General features: G+C 35.6%; 1 protein-coding gene across 1 annotated transcript in view; it reads right to left on the bottom strand.

Annotated features, from left to right (window-relative positions):
- PPM1B (protein phosphatase, Mg2+/Mn2+ dependent 1B) overlaps positions 1 to 1,818 on the bottom strand; it is a 102,273-nt gene extending 100,455 nt beyond the window's left edge. The window contains exon 1 of the mRNA XM_063443906.1: positions 1,678 to 1,818. The gene's annotated coding sequence lies outside the window, so the exon portion shown is untranslated. The remainder of the gene's footprint in view (positions 1 to 1,677) is intronic.
- Between the last annotated feature and the right edge of the window lie 11,726 nt (positions 1,819 to 13,544).

Here is a 13,544-nt window from a genome sequence, read left to right as displayed (position 1 = left end):
TCTTGAGCTGAGCATGCAATAATAAGCTTATATGAAAAAAAAGCGGCGTTGCATTGTCAAAAATATGAAGGGGGTAAGTAACCTAACAGGGACAAACCATCAGCTTACGGAGCCAGGGTATATAAATCAACATTAAACTATGAACTCATATGGAAATTCACAAGAAAAATGGGTTGCAGTTAACTGCAGCCGCAGGCATCAAGTTGGTTAGGTAGATGCCTTCAGCACTTTACCTCTGGGTACAAAGTGAGTGATTCTATTGTTTCAAAGTGAGTCACACTCTGTTTCTATGTTTCTATTATTCTATGATTCCCGCAACCTTCCAAGACGGACAAGCTTCTTTCAGTGCCGCATCTGTTGGCAGGCCTGGGGACTGGAGGAAAGCTGGTGCCTCTGAGAGGTGTGATATCAAAGTACACTGTGGGAGAGCCTCTTGCAGCCTCCATGAGAACCCCCTGGTCAGAGTCCCAAACAAATGTGGTTAACTGTTTTTGTGCTGAATATTCGGTCACTAAATGAAAATCTCTGATCTCTACAACCAGCCTATGACCATGTGCAGCAGATGCATGTGTCAGCACTGTAGGCAAATGCCTTGTTTGCCTTTAGAGAGCATCACTTTTTTTATACTTGAAAGAAACTAAATTCTCTTCTGTGCTCCATTCCATCCTGTTGCATCTCTGCAGAGAAGCTTTATATGCCAACCCTGTTACCTTTTCTCACACTCTACAGCAACATTTTGTAGTTCAAAAATCATGGCTGTATTCTGACAAATGGGAAGCCTTTCTTTGTGATGATATGTTGGGTAACTGCACACATACCAGCACGCTGACAATTTTTGTACTGCCTGCTGGTGTTTTTAGTAGGTAACATTCCCAGAAATGCTATCAGGATCGTTGCAAACACCTATAAACAGGTATTTGGCAACTTGTATTTATTTTTCTCACATGTAATGTATGTAAGAAAACTGGTATTCTTGCTTCAATGCCAATATTCCACACCCTCAGTGAAATATTACAAGATAATGAATGTCATAGAATATTTCTTTAAAGGATTAATACATAATTAAAAATAAAATTGCATAAGTGTACATAATTTTACTTTTTCAGGCATTGCTAAACATCAATCTATACCTGAATTACTGGATTATCCTGTGTATATATGGTAGCTGTTCATTCCATATTTCAAACAAATGCTTTGCTAATAAAAAGTTTAAAGTCAACAAGCAAAGATATTGAAACCAAATGATTTTAATTGGCAACACAAACAGCCAACAGCCATTTAGCTGTGCAAGAATTAATTGCAATTTTTATCCACAGCAATGACATATAAATGGTTAATTCACCCATATATACAGTACAGCATATTATATCAGTGTACAACCCAACAAAACTGATTTCTTTTTTTTTTTTCTTTCTTTTTTTATAATACACATTTCCTTTGGTAATATTGGCCACATGTATAAAGAGGTAATCTTGATTTTTCTTCCGAAACATAAAAAAGTCCAAACTCATGCACAAGTACACACGGAGAACTAAATAGGAACAGTAAAGACAAATTGGCCAAAGTTAGGCTGCGCCAAGGTGTACCCTAAAAGCGCAGCTACAAATTATAACCCTGACATAAAATTATTACTAATGATCATCGGAACAAATCGCAGATAATCAAAGTAGTACTTACCTTTTGTAAGAAACTGGTGAAATCAAAATTCTGTCTGGTGTTTATGTAGCAATATGATAATTATTGTTTAATGTTTCTACCAAATTCCGTTGAATAATAAGGAAAATGAACAGCTAAGTCATGCTAATCACCCCCAAAAAAGTATATTGCTATAGTTCACTACAGAGGTTAACATACAGTGAAGACCTGTTTTTTGGGAATGGTTGCTGGAAGGATCTGGACAACGCTACCCAATGACACATGAGAGCAAAGAAAAAAAAGTATAAGAAGAATTTGGCGACTAAAATTAGTTCAGCCGCATGACAAGAGGAAACATATTCTGCTTATAATAGATGGATGAAGATATTTAAGAAATAATTGTAATAAACAAGAGCAACAGTGAAATAGTGAGTTTGGTTTTCAATTTTTAATCAAACCAAAATGATGTTCTTGATACCATCTGAGTTATTATTTAAAACCAAGAATTAACCAAGGTATTGAACATTTTAGTCCAAAAATAACCAAGCTGGCAATTTATTTGAATTAGCTGTTTTTGCCTAAAATTTTCAATTCGTGGTCATTTCCTGACCATTCCCACAATATACATGCTTAGATAAGTCCCATGCTAAACTTTGACGAAGTGGTTGGCTTAACACGGTATGACCATGTAACACAATCCCTATATTTCTTTGCTTAGATGACTTTAAGTGCATTTTATGTGCGTGCTGTTCCCTTAACCCGTATTTTGGTCTTTACAGCAGCCCCACTGCTAATAAATGCAGTTACCATCTTTTCTATGTATATTTGGAATCCAGACCAAATTCATTTTGGGCAGAGCAACCACCCCTCCACTATAGGTGCTCATTTGGAGGTGACCATAGGAAATCATACATTTGCGGAGAGTCTCTAGAAGCAGTATATTATTAATTTATTTATAAAATAATTTGCCATAAAGGATACACTGAGATTTCTCTCAATTTAAGTATGTCCAGGGTCCACAAAACATTGCATTGATACAATAGGGTATAATAAAATACAAAAACAATATTAATACACAATATATACAAAATTTAACATAGAACAGGTAGGAAATATATAATTAACCATGACAGGTGCATTCTGTTTTGAGATATGTAGAGAGGGATCTCTTAAAAGATTTTAGGCCTGGGGAAGATTTGAAAGTGTGTGGGAGGTTGTTCCATAATTGAAGGAAAAGGAGGGCGAGCCACTTTCTTTTTTTATTGAGCTAGACTAAATAAAGTGCTGGTACTGGATCGGAGGTTTAGGAGGTGGGAACAGCTGGGGAGAGCATTCTGCTCAGGTAGGGTGGGAGCTTCCCAGAAAAGCTCTTAAACACAAGGCTGGAAACATGAAGGGTGCGTCTGGATTCCAGCGACAGCCAGTTTAGTTCTTTTAGCATGTCACAATGGTGGGTCCTGTAATTATTTGTAGCACAAATCGGCAGAACGAGTTATACAATGTATTAAGTGTTTTAAGGTGGGTTTGCGGTGCAGGTGCATATTCTACATCCCCATAATCAATGACCGGCATTGGCATTTGCTGTACAATCTTTTCCTTTACTGTGGGGCTTAGGTAGGATTTGTTTCTGTACAGGGCACCTCGTTTTGGATTAAGCTTAGATGCAAGTTTTTCTATGTGGAGGCCAAAAGATAGTATAGAAGTATATAGATCCTTGTTAAAATGAGTGTAGGTCCCACCAATAGTGGGTCCTGTGACAAAGTGGTGGGCTTAACACGATAAGGCCATATGGTGTAACCAAATCAGCACTTTTTTTTTTTTTTTTTTTTAAGGTAAGGGATTTTAAGTATACTTGTAAGATTTAAAACAATGTGTGTGCTGTTTCCTTATTTATTTTCAGGATTTTGCTAAGTCATGATGGAAAGGTGAATATTACGCCCTTTTCTTTGCTTTACTTACCGTATTTATCGGCGTATAACACGCACTTTTTTCCCCTGAAAAGAGGGGAAAAATCGTGGGTGCGTGTTATACGCCGATATCCCATAATTACTTACCTGTCCTGAAGCGTGGGCCGGCTTCACAGCGCGCACCGCGGTACAGGAACTTTAATTTAAGGTTCCGGTTTCCGGCGGGACTGAAAGGAAGTGTGCACACTTCCTTTCAGTCCCGCCGGAAACCGGAACCTTAAATTAAAGTTCCTGTACCGCGGTGCGCGCTGTGAAGCCGGCCCACGCTTCAGGACAGGTAAGTAATTATGGGAGGGGAGGAAAGTACACTATGGGAGGGGAGGAAAGTACACTATGGGAGGGGGAGGAAAGTACACTATGGGAGGGGAGGAAGTACACTATGGGAGGGGAGGGGGAGGAAGTACACTATGGGAGGGGAGGGGGAGGAAGTACACTATGGGAGGGGAGGGGGAGGAAGTACACTATGGGAGGGGAGGGGGAGGAAAGTACACTATGGGAGGGGAGGGGGAGGAAAGTACACTATGGGAGGGGAGGGAGAGGAAAGTACACTATGGGAGGGGAGGGGGGGAAAAGTACACTATGGGAGGGGAGGGGGGGGAAATACTATGGGAGGGGAGGGGGGGGGATAATACTATGGGAGGGGAGGGGGGGATAATACTATGGGAGGGGAGGGGGGGATAATACTATGGGAGGGGAGAGGGGAGAATACTATGGGAGGGGAGGGGGGGAGAATACTATGGGAGGGGAGGGGGGGAGAATACTATGGGAGGGGAGGGGGGGAGAATACTATGGGAGGGGGGGAGAATACTATGGGAGGGGAGGGGGGAGAATACTATGGGAGGGGAGGGGGGGAGAATACTATGGGAGGGGAGGGGGGGAGAATACTATGGGAGGGGAGGGGGGGAGAATACTATGGGAGGGGAGGGGGGGAGAATACTATGGGAGGAGGGGGGAGAATACTATGGGAGGAGGGGGGGGGATACTATGGGATGAGGGGGGGGAATACTATGGGATGAGGGGGGAAATTTCCTGGAATTTCTTTCTAAAAATGAGGTGCGTGTTATACGCCTGTGCGTGTTATACGCCGATAAATACGGTAAATAACAGCAAAGAAAAGCTTAACAATATTTGCAAATCAAACAACAAAGCAGAATAAGGAGACTATGTATGACATCACTCTTTAACCACCAATCGGCTGTCAACCAAGATTATAAATAGCAACTTTCTTACATCCTCTTTGTTTGATGAAGCAGGTAATCAAAGAAGTAGAATAAACTTGACTTCAAATGATCTTGAAATTTACACTCAAAGATAAATTTGCAGAAAGATTTGAGACTTGAAATTGAGCAGATCAATAATGCACGGTAGACAGATAAGATGATCAATAAATGATAATCATACAGTCAAGGAAAAAACCTCAAACATATAAGGATCAAACATGTTAGATAAAGCTCTCCTTTAATAAATAAATACATAATAAATAAAGTGCAATGCCAAGGGAGGGAACACATTATTTAACCCCTTAAGGACACATGACATGTGTGACATGTCATGATTCCCTTTTATTCCAGAAGTTTGGTCCTTAAGGGGTTAAAGGGACAATAAAAGCACTCTGACCACTTAATGTCATCGATATGGTTTAGATGCAGTGTCCCTGTCCCATTAAACCTGCATTGTAAAACATTGTAGTTTAAGGACTGCCTCTAGTGGTCGACTACCAGACAGTCACTAGAGGCACTTCCTGCAATTTCACAGAGTTTGACTTCGTGAAATGACGCTGGACGTCCTTACACTTTGCATCAGGACATCCAGTGTGTTGAGAAACCCCTCAGGAAAGCACAGAGTCAATGCTTTCCTATGGGGAAGGCTTAATGCATGGGTGGCGTATGTGCATTAGGTGCCCCCCCCATCGGCTGACATTGGAGGAGGAGGAGCCTGACCCAGGTAATCTGGTAAGTGTTTAAAGGGTTATTTATCAATTTACATGACCTGGGAGTGGGGAGGGGGGGGGGGGGAGAGGGAGGAAGGGGGCAACAGAAGGACCATATAGTGCTAGGAATACAATGCTGTATTTCTAACACTATAGTGTTCTTTTAATATAAATGATGAGAAATCATGACGTAGTAAAATCCTGAAATGTTATATAAAGATCCAGATCGATAAATATTATTCCTTTCATTAAATGACACAAAGAGAGGTATTTTCCTACTGAAAAACCTTCAAGAACTCTATGATGTGCAGAAAAATGAATTCTTTATGAATGGTTTTATATTATTTCCATGTTGAAAGGTCAGATAAACATTTCACAATATGATTCAAAGGTGCTGAAAAGGGATCCCTCACCATGCACTAACCAGTACAGTACATGTTCCCCAGGCACTCTTGTAAAATCTGTTTGTTCCTGGACCTCAGGCTTGTTGTAGTAATGACATTGTTGTTCCCAATACTCCATTGACTGAGCAGTATTCCCCGATATCAACCAAACTAGAAGGTTCTCCTGTAATAAATCGTGGAATAAACCTTTTAGATTTAAAACATTGTGGGAATGATTTTATCAATCTGTGTATCCATAATCATCTCCAATATTGTTGGGAACTATATCTTTGTCTTTCAGAATGGTGTAATTAGTACCAAAGTTGCCGATTGGTCTCTCAGTTGAATCAGCGTTTGTGGCATCATTGTAAATGGAGGAAATGCATAATTTCTTCTTTGTGTCCAAGATTCCACTGCTAGTGCTTCCAATTGGCTTTCAACCAGAGAATTTTGGAAGTTGAGTATTTAGTCTGGAAGCAAATAGATTGATTCAAAAAGAACCCCAAAGCCTTTCTATTTTTAAGAAAACATTTCTGTTCTAATGCCAATCTCCAAAAACTATTACATTACGAGATTGCCAGTTTGCAATTACATTGGATATTCTTGGTAAGTATTCCATTCTCACATTAATATTTTAATTCAGACAAAATTTCCAAAATTGCTTGGCCAAATCTGATGTTTTAGGAAACTTTTAAAAGCAAATAAACCCTCCAAAAGATCTCGACAGTTGATATGAGGAATCTTTTCTTTGTCAGGCTGGACTCAGGAAGTTGTGGAAAAAGTAATCTTTATTTTATGTAATAAAAAATTAGGTATATACAAAAGCGGTCCTGCGCGTTTCGTCTCGCAAGAGACTTCCTCAGGACTTTTTCCACAGCTTCCTGAGTCCAGCCTTCCATATTGTGGTGACACCATCAGAGGTGGAGAGAGAGTCTTGGACCAGCCCCCCAACCATCCAAGGGGAGGCACCCTAAGGCAATTTTAAAAGTCTTAATCTTGTGAGTGCAATCCACTATGGCACATAACTATTAAACCTTTTGCTGTATTACACTATTCTGCTGTATTTTCTGTAGATAATCAGCTGTACCCTCTATATTTTGTTTGGCGATGTCTCTTGAAATGCCTGCAGGCTCCAGGTCAAAGAAAAATAACTTGAAGTGCAAAAAGTAGGCCTATCATTCTGGCCAAATGTCTCAATATCATAAATGACTTGTTCAGCTTGAAATAAATGTGTTTCTTTATAGATTTTACTTTCTACTGAATTGATGGAGATACCTAGAAACTCTATTTCTTTGGTTGGTCTGACTACTGATACCTCCCATTGCATCAGGAAACCCGGCAACATTTCAAATGTCTAATGAATGCGCACTTTCAATGAATACATTTCTTATGACTTTATAAAAATGTCATCCACATATATTGTCATGCGAACACATCTGCTTCTTAGGTATGCCAAAACTGATTCCATTAACTTTGTGAAGCACCATGGGGCTGAGGAAATCCGGAAATGACGGCAGTTGAAGATGACGACATTCTGGTGCAATTGATACAGTCAATTAAGCATCTTTCAAATCTATCTATACCATCCAATTGGATGGATGAAGAAAATCTTTCAAATAATTTATTTCCTGCATTTTGAAACAACAAGGCTGTTGACATTTAGGTTTTTTTTCTGGGTGCATTTATCTGTCTTTTTTCTCCACTCGGAATATCCACAAACCCAACTGTGTCTAGTGGAACTTAAGTGATTGCACCTTTGTGATATAGTTCTTGAACCTCTAGGTCAACCTTTTTATATTTTTTGGCTTTTTTTCCCTATTATAATGTATGTTTATGAATCATTTATTGTAGAACTATCTACCGGTATCTTAGATTCGGTTTCATAACCATTTCAATCCTTTATGGATTCTGTCATGACCTTCTCATCCATACAAGAATCTGAGTCCATAGAGTTGCGGCTTTAGCCCTCGTCCATTTCCTAGTCCCTTCTGCCTGACATGAATGGGCTATTTTGCATAATTTATCAAATTGCTTCTGGAGGCTTGTGGCAAAATGGCTTTTTTTTTTTTACTGATTTCTAAGGAATATTAGATTCCCTATCAGAATCAGACTCTAAAGATATAGATTTATCAGAAGTTGGAGCTTTAAACCTTTGTTTGTTCAGCAGCTTTTGTTTGAAAATCAGCTTGGAAGAGTCATTTGGAGAGTGTGTTTGTCATAACACCCATTACTGATTAGATAGCATTCTGCACAGATTTTGACATAGATGCACCCATACAAGACTACATCTTGTCCAAGTGAAAATCTGGTTGTTTGCCATCATCTGAGATAAGGGATTTACAATCTGAAGACTGAAGAATGCAATTAAAATGCAAAGTAGTGAAGAGAAGGAAAAGATGATTCTACACCGATTTTTTTTTATTTTATTTTTTTTTATCCACATAATTGGTATAATAATACTAATGTGTCAAAATAGCACTGGTAATGAGGTAATGTGACAAAAACCTGGAAAAAAAATAAAAAATAAATAAATATTCTATAGCAATTAGAATAGTTAATATAGCTCACAAAGGACACAAATAAACTCTTTCTTGGGCAACAGTTTAAACCAATTAGAATTAGCTGAATTAGTACAGTTAACATACAACACCCCTGGATTGCATACAGTCTCCCCTAAAATGAATGGTGGCCTAATTTTTCCGCTTTTAAAATAATTGCAGGGTAGCACTAAACAATTATTACAAGAACGATTTGTGAAATTAAACCTTAAACCTTTTCCTTGTTCTTGAGTGCGCAGAAATGATCATATCACCTAGCGTGGACCATCTGTTAAACGGTTTATGTTACCAAGAGAGTATAAAAAAAATGGCACCAATCATGTAGAATCCGTTGTTTTTCCAAGTGACCAATGTGATAATTTATCCTACACATGCATGCATAGTTGCTTTCTTTTTTTATGTGATGACTTTCACACATGTGTGGGAGCAGCTGCAGTCATGGGACATCATAAATTTGCATGTAATGCCAGGCTCTGCCAGCATAGACTTGAATTTGAGTCAAATGATTTAAAAGAAAGGTTTTATAGAAAAAAACACTGCTAATATGCTAATAGCATAATTTTAGTTTGTTTATAGAATGCGCCAATGCCTTCAAAGTGACTGTTCTTATTTAAACACTCTTCTAGCCACTGGGTTACAGATCATGCAGAGCTCAATGGTAATTAAGAGGGAGGCAAGGTAACTGGCACTCATTGAGGTGTGAGCAAAGTAGCTTGCTGGTATATAGCTGGCTGTCTGGGAGCACCACACTATTAGATCACCAAAGAAGACAAACGACCTCCCAGTTGAAAGGTAACAGTAGATAATGACACATTATTCTTGCTACCTCGTCACTAAAGAGGAGTTTTGTGTTATTTTTGAATGTTTTTTGCTTGGAATATTTGTTATTTTGTCAGGCTCCTTTACAGAACATCAAATCTCTGCAATAATTGGTCAATTCGCTGAAAGAAGGTATTGTATTTACTATTTGACATGCTATTTCTGACATTTTTGTCACTCTTTAATGGTTCATTTAAAAAAAAAAAATGGATCCACATTTTAAACTACGGTTTTTAAAGCTTAAAATGTCCAGTGTTTCATTTTTTTTTTGGTTTTTGTTTTTGCATTTCCAATTTTTCTGGCTGTTATATTAAATGGAAGGTATTACAATCAACTAATTCACTAACATTTTCTGAAATTGCAGTAATGTGCTTTTAAGTAGTTTTAGCAGACAATTTTAGTTTTTTGACAGAAAGAAAAGAAACACGTATAGAACATTTTCATTTATTTACTAGTGAGTTTGAAATAACTATTTAAAAAATAAAAATAAAAAAGAGTATTTAGAGGCCTAATATAAGATGAAATAATTAATTACTGCTGCAAAATACCAATTAAAAAGTTATAAACAATACAACAATTATTTAGATTAGATAAGTTTACTGAAATCAATTATCTATCTTCCATTATACACGCCTGTGTTCAGGTACAAAATGGTGGCCAGAGCAATATTTTCTACTTGCTCTGGTAACTTAAACTGTTTAAAAAATATATATATATATATTTTTTTTTTCAGACTTAATTATACTTACCATCTGTGATGAATGCAAATAAAGTTAGAGGTTAAAATGTATTTCATAATATTATTCCCCAATTTGCTCTTAGTGAATTAAGCAGATTTAAATTAATGTGAGAGCAATATAAAATGCAAACCATATATCTAGTAGTTTAATCACAATAATAATAACAGTGTTTAAAATTAATAATTTGTTAACTAATATGTTTTAAATCTTTATGGGCCACACTTTTCTTATTCATGATACAATATGTGTTTCACTGTATTGTAAGGGGAACACTCAACGAGACACTCTCCAATACATCTGACTGTAAACTCATAAAAAAAATTACTTTTTGTAAAAAATTATAATTAAATAATAGAAATAATTAAAAGGAGTTAATTATATTGTATTGAAAAAAGCCTGTTGGCTATGCCCAACTGAAATGTATTTATATCCATGGAGAATTTAAGAAGTTGCACTTGCCAGTTTACCAGATGTATAAAGAATTCAAGGGAAAGCCCCACACTTCACTTTTAGATAACTTATTTTTCTTATCAATCAGTCACTGGTTTATTTTAACAAGCAATGCAACCAAAAGGGCATATTACGCATAACACGTTCTTTTATAGATATGGGAAATTGCAATTATGATATGAATGATCACGTCTGCGAATTTAATCCTGATTATTTTTTGCTAATTTAATTTTGACTCCCTAAATTAACTTATCATGTGCCTCTACATCACTGCCCAAAGAAAGTCCTCCCACTCTGTGTTAAAGGTTAAGTATAAATATAAATATTTTCTCTTCTGATATAGTGAGAGCAAAGGAAACAAAGAGGGATCTGTTTTATTTTGTATTTACAGTGGAATTTAAAATGTATATGTTTTGGATTGTAAGCTCAAATGAGCAGGGCCACTTTCACCCACTGTACCAGTATGTCAATAATATTTTGTTAGAATTAAATGTTTTTCTTCTTTACCTATTGCACAGCGCTGCAGAATATGTTGACACCATATAAATTATTGTAAATTTAATTAAGATATAAATGCTTAGTTGCTTAAACATCAGCCCAGCTTTTGTTAAAGAATACTCTCCGAGGAGTACATTTTTGTAAGCAGACATTCTTAAACTTTTTTTTCAACATAGAAAGTCTAGTTCATATGCTTTTATGGTGCTCTGTACATCAACTAATTTTCATTTTTATCTTGTCTGAATACAGCTGTGAATTAAAATGTCTGCTAGTTTTACTTATTTTTTGTTTAAATTCTTTCTGCACCTCCCTTTAGGTTTTCTCTCAAAAAACGCAGATAAATAGCTTTTGCATATATATTTTAAATGCTGTGCAATTTTATATTAGAACTACTTATATAAATGTATTACGAAACTTTACCTTTTATTTATGTTTTTAAATTTCTATTGTTCTTTACATTTTTAGATTTATTTTTTTAGCATAGTATTCTTGACAATGAAATACAAAATTATTTGTAATACTGTTATCCAGCAATTAAAATATTTAAAACACATTACACAGTGCACCCATTGTCAGCAGTCTTTTTATTTATGATTTTGTAATGGCAAAATAAGGATAATGCTGATTTAAATATTACATTTTCTTTTTTTACACCTATGCTCCAGAATAATTATCATTCAATAGCAGTTTTACAAACAGTATGCAAGCTCACATGTACATTTTTACTTACAATACAGCATTGCTGAATATCTTGAAACTTAATAGAGTAATATTAACACTTTTGTGATATCTATCTAAATATTTATATCATATATACTGCACAGAAGATTATAGCATCACAGCATTACTTTTAAAATATGCCATTAATAGATTCTGTTTTGTGGTGATATATTTGTTGATGTATGTTAGAATATTTAAACTATTTTTATGTGTATTAAAAAAAAACCCCAAAAAACATTATTAAAGCATTTATTTTCCATTTATTACATGTAAACATATGGGTCACATTAATTAAAAATCCCAGGTTTAGAAGCCTCTCTATATCTGACGTACTTTTACATGAAATCTGTATCAAGTTTGTGGAGAAATACCATATTTAGAAATTTTAATTTACTTTGTCTACTATAAATATAGTTTAGTATTTTTCCTGGGCATCTATCACAATTGTTATTTTAATCACGAATTTATAAAATTGTTTTAAAAAAAAGTATATATTTTAAATATATCTAGTATGCACAGAGTCACTAAATTTATTTATTTTTTTGTATTTTTGAAATACCAATTTTAAGATTTAATTTGCGATTTCAATACATGTCAAAGATTCTCATAATCATTTCTAAGTCACACAGAGGACTAAAATACAATAAAAGTATTAATGCAAAAATATTTCCCATTTTTTGCAGCCTTACCATACTCCTAGTGACATTGTCATATTGCAGGGGATTTTCATTATTATTTTTTTGCTCCTCTTCCCCTCATTTATATTTTTGGAATTCACCTTATTTATATATATATATATAAACAGTAGAGACTACTTTTTCATATGCAGAGATGCGATCTTTGACATAATGTCAACGGGCAGGACTTAAACACGTCTCTCTTTCAGATGTCAAGGTAAATTACCCACGAACCATCAGTGTAAAGAATCCCGCAAAAAAAAGTGCAGACATCATGACCAAAGAAAAACAAAATGGAGGCACTGAGAAATTGAGATCTGACACAAAAAATAGAAAATATAATAAATAGAAAAAAAAAAACAAGCGGCAAGGGGAGAGTATAATCATTCATATACAAGGAACATGGGGAAAGGAATACTGAAAGGAAATAAATCACATTGCCACTTTAAGGAAATATGCATTTAAAATAATTTTGGTGTGTTTTTTTTAAACTTATACAAATTAATGTACTGTCTTCTTTCAATAATACATTTAAAATTAAATGTTAAAAAGTTTCATTGTTCATTTATTTTTTCTAAATTGTATATGTATTTGTAAAGGCGCATCTTACAAAGGTTAAATAGCTAAAATATAACCATGTAATTTTATAAGTTAAATATAAAATATGGAATATATATATTTATATATATGCGTATATATATATTTATATATAGCTATATATAAATATATATATTTATGTACAGTGGATGATCTATCAGTGACAGAGTGTCGTCTCTTTGTATAAAGTGCGGAGATGCGATACTACAGACCCTGAAAAGATACTGTCCGGCGGTGCCCTTGTTAGACATGCAGAATTGCAAACTTTCCAAAGGATAGGTTTTTTTTGAGCCACCGATTACATTTACGTATTTTCAAATGCATCCAAATGCATTAAGGTGATTGCTTCCTCGTCTCCGTAGGTGCTGATCCTTACGGTCTTATGAAAGGAAAACTAATCCGAGCAGATACACGAAAAAATTATTGTTTTGGATAGCAAAGCGCGCTTTTAAATAAACTTTCAGACAGAAATATCTGGTGCATCCAAGATGGATATGTCACTTGATGTATTGATGACTGTCATTTTGATTTTGAGTCTTTGGGATGAGTACACTTTGCCTCCCATTAGTA

The sequence above is a fragment of the Pelobates fuscus genome, chromosome 2 (genome assembly GCF_036172605.1).
Source record: "Pelobates fuscus isolate aPelFus1 chromosome 2, aPelFus1.pri, whole genome shotgun sequence".
NCBI lineage: Eukaryota > Metazoa > Chordata > Amphibia > Anura > Pelobatidae > Pelobates > Pelobates fuscus.
The sequence above is the reverse complement of the archived record's forward strand: the minus strand, read 5'-3'. Positions and strand labels throughout refer to the sequence as shown.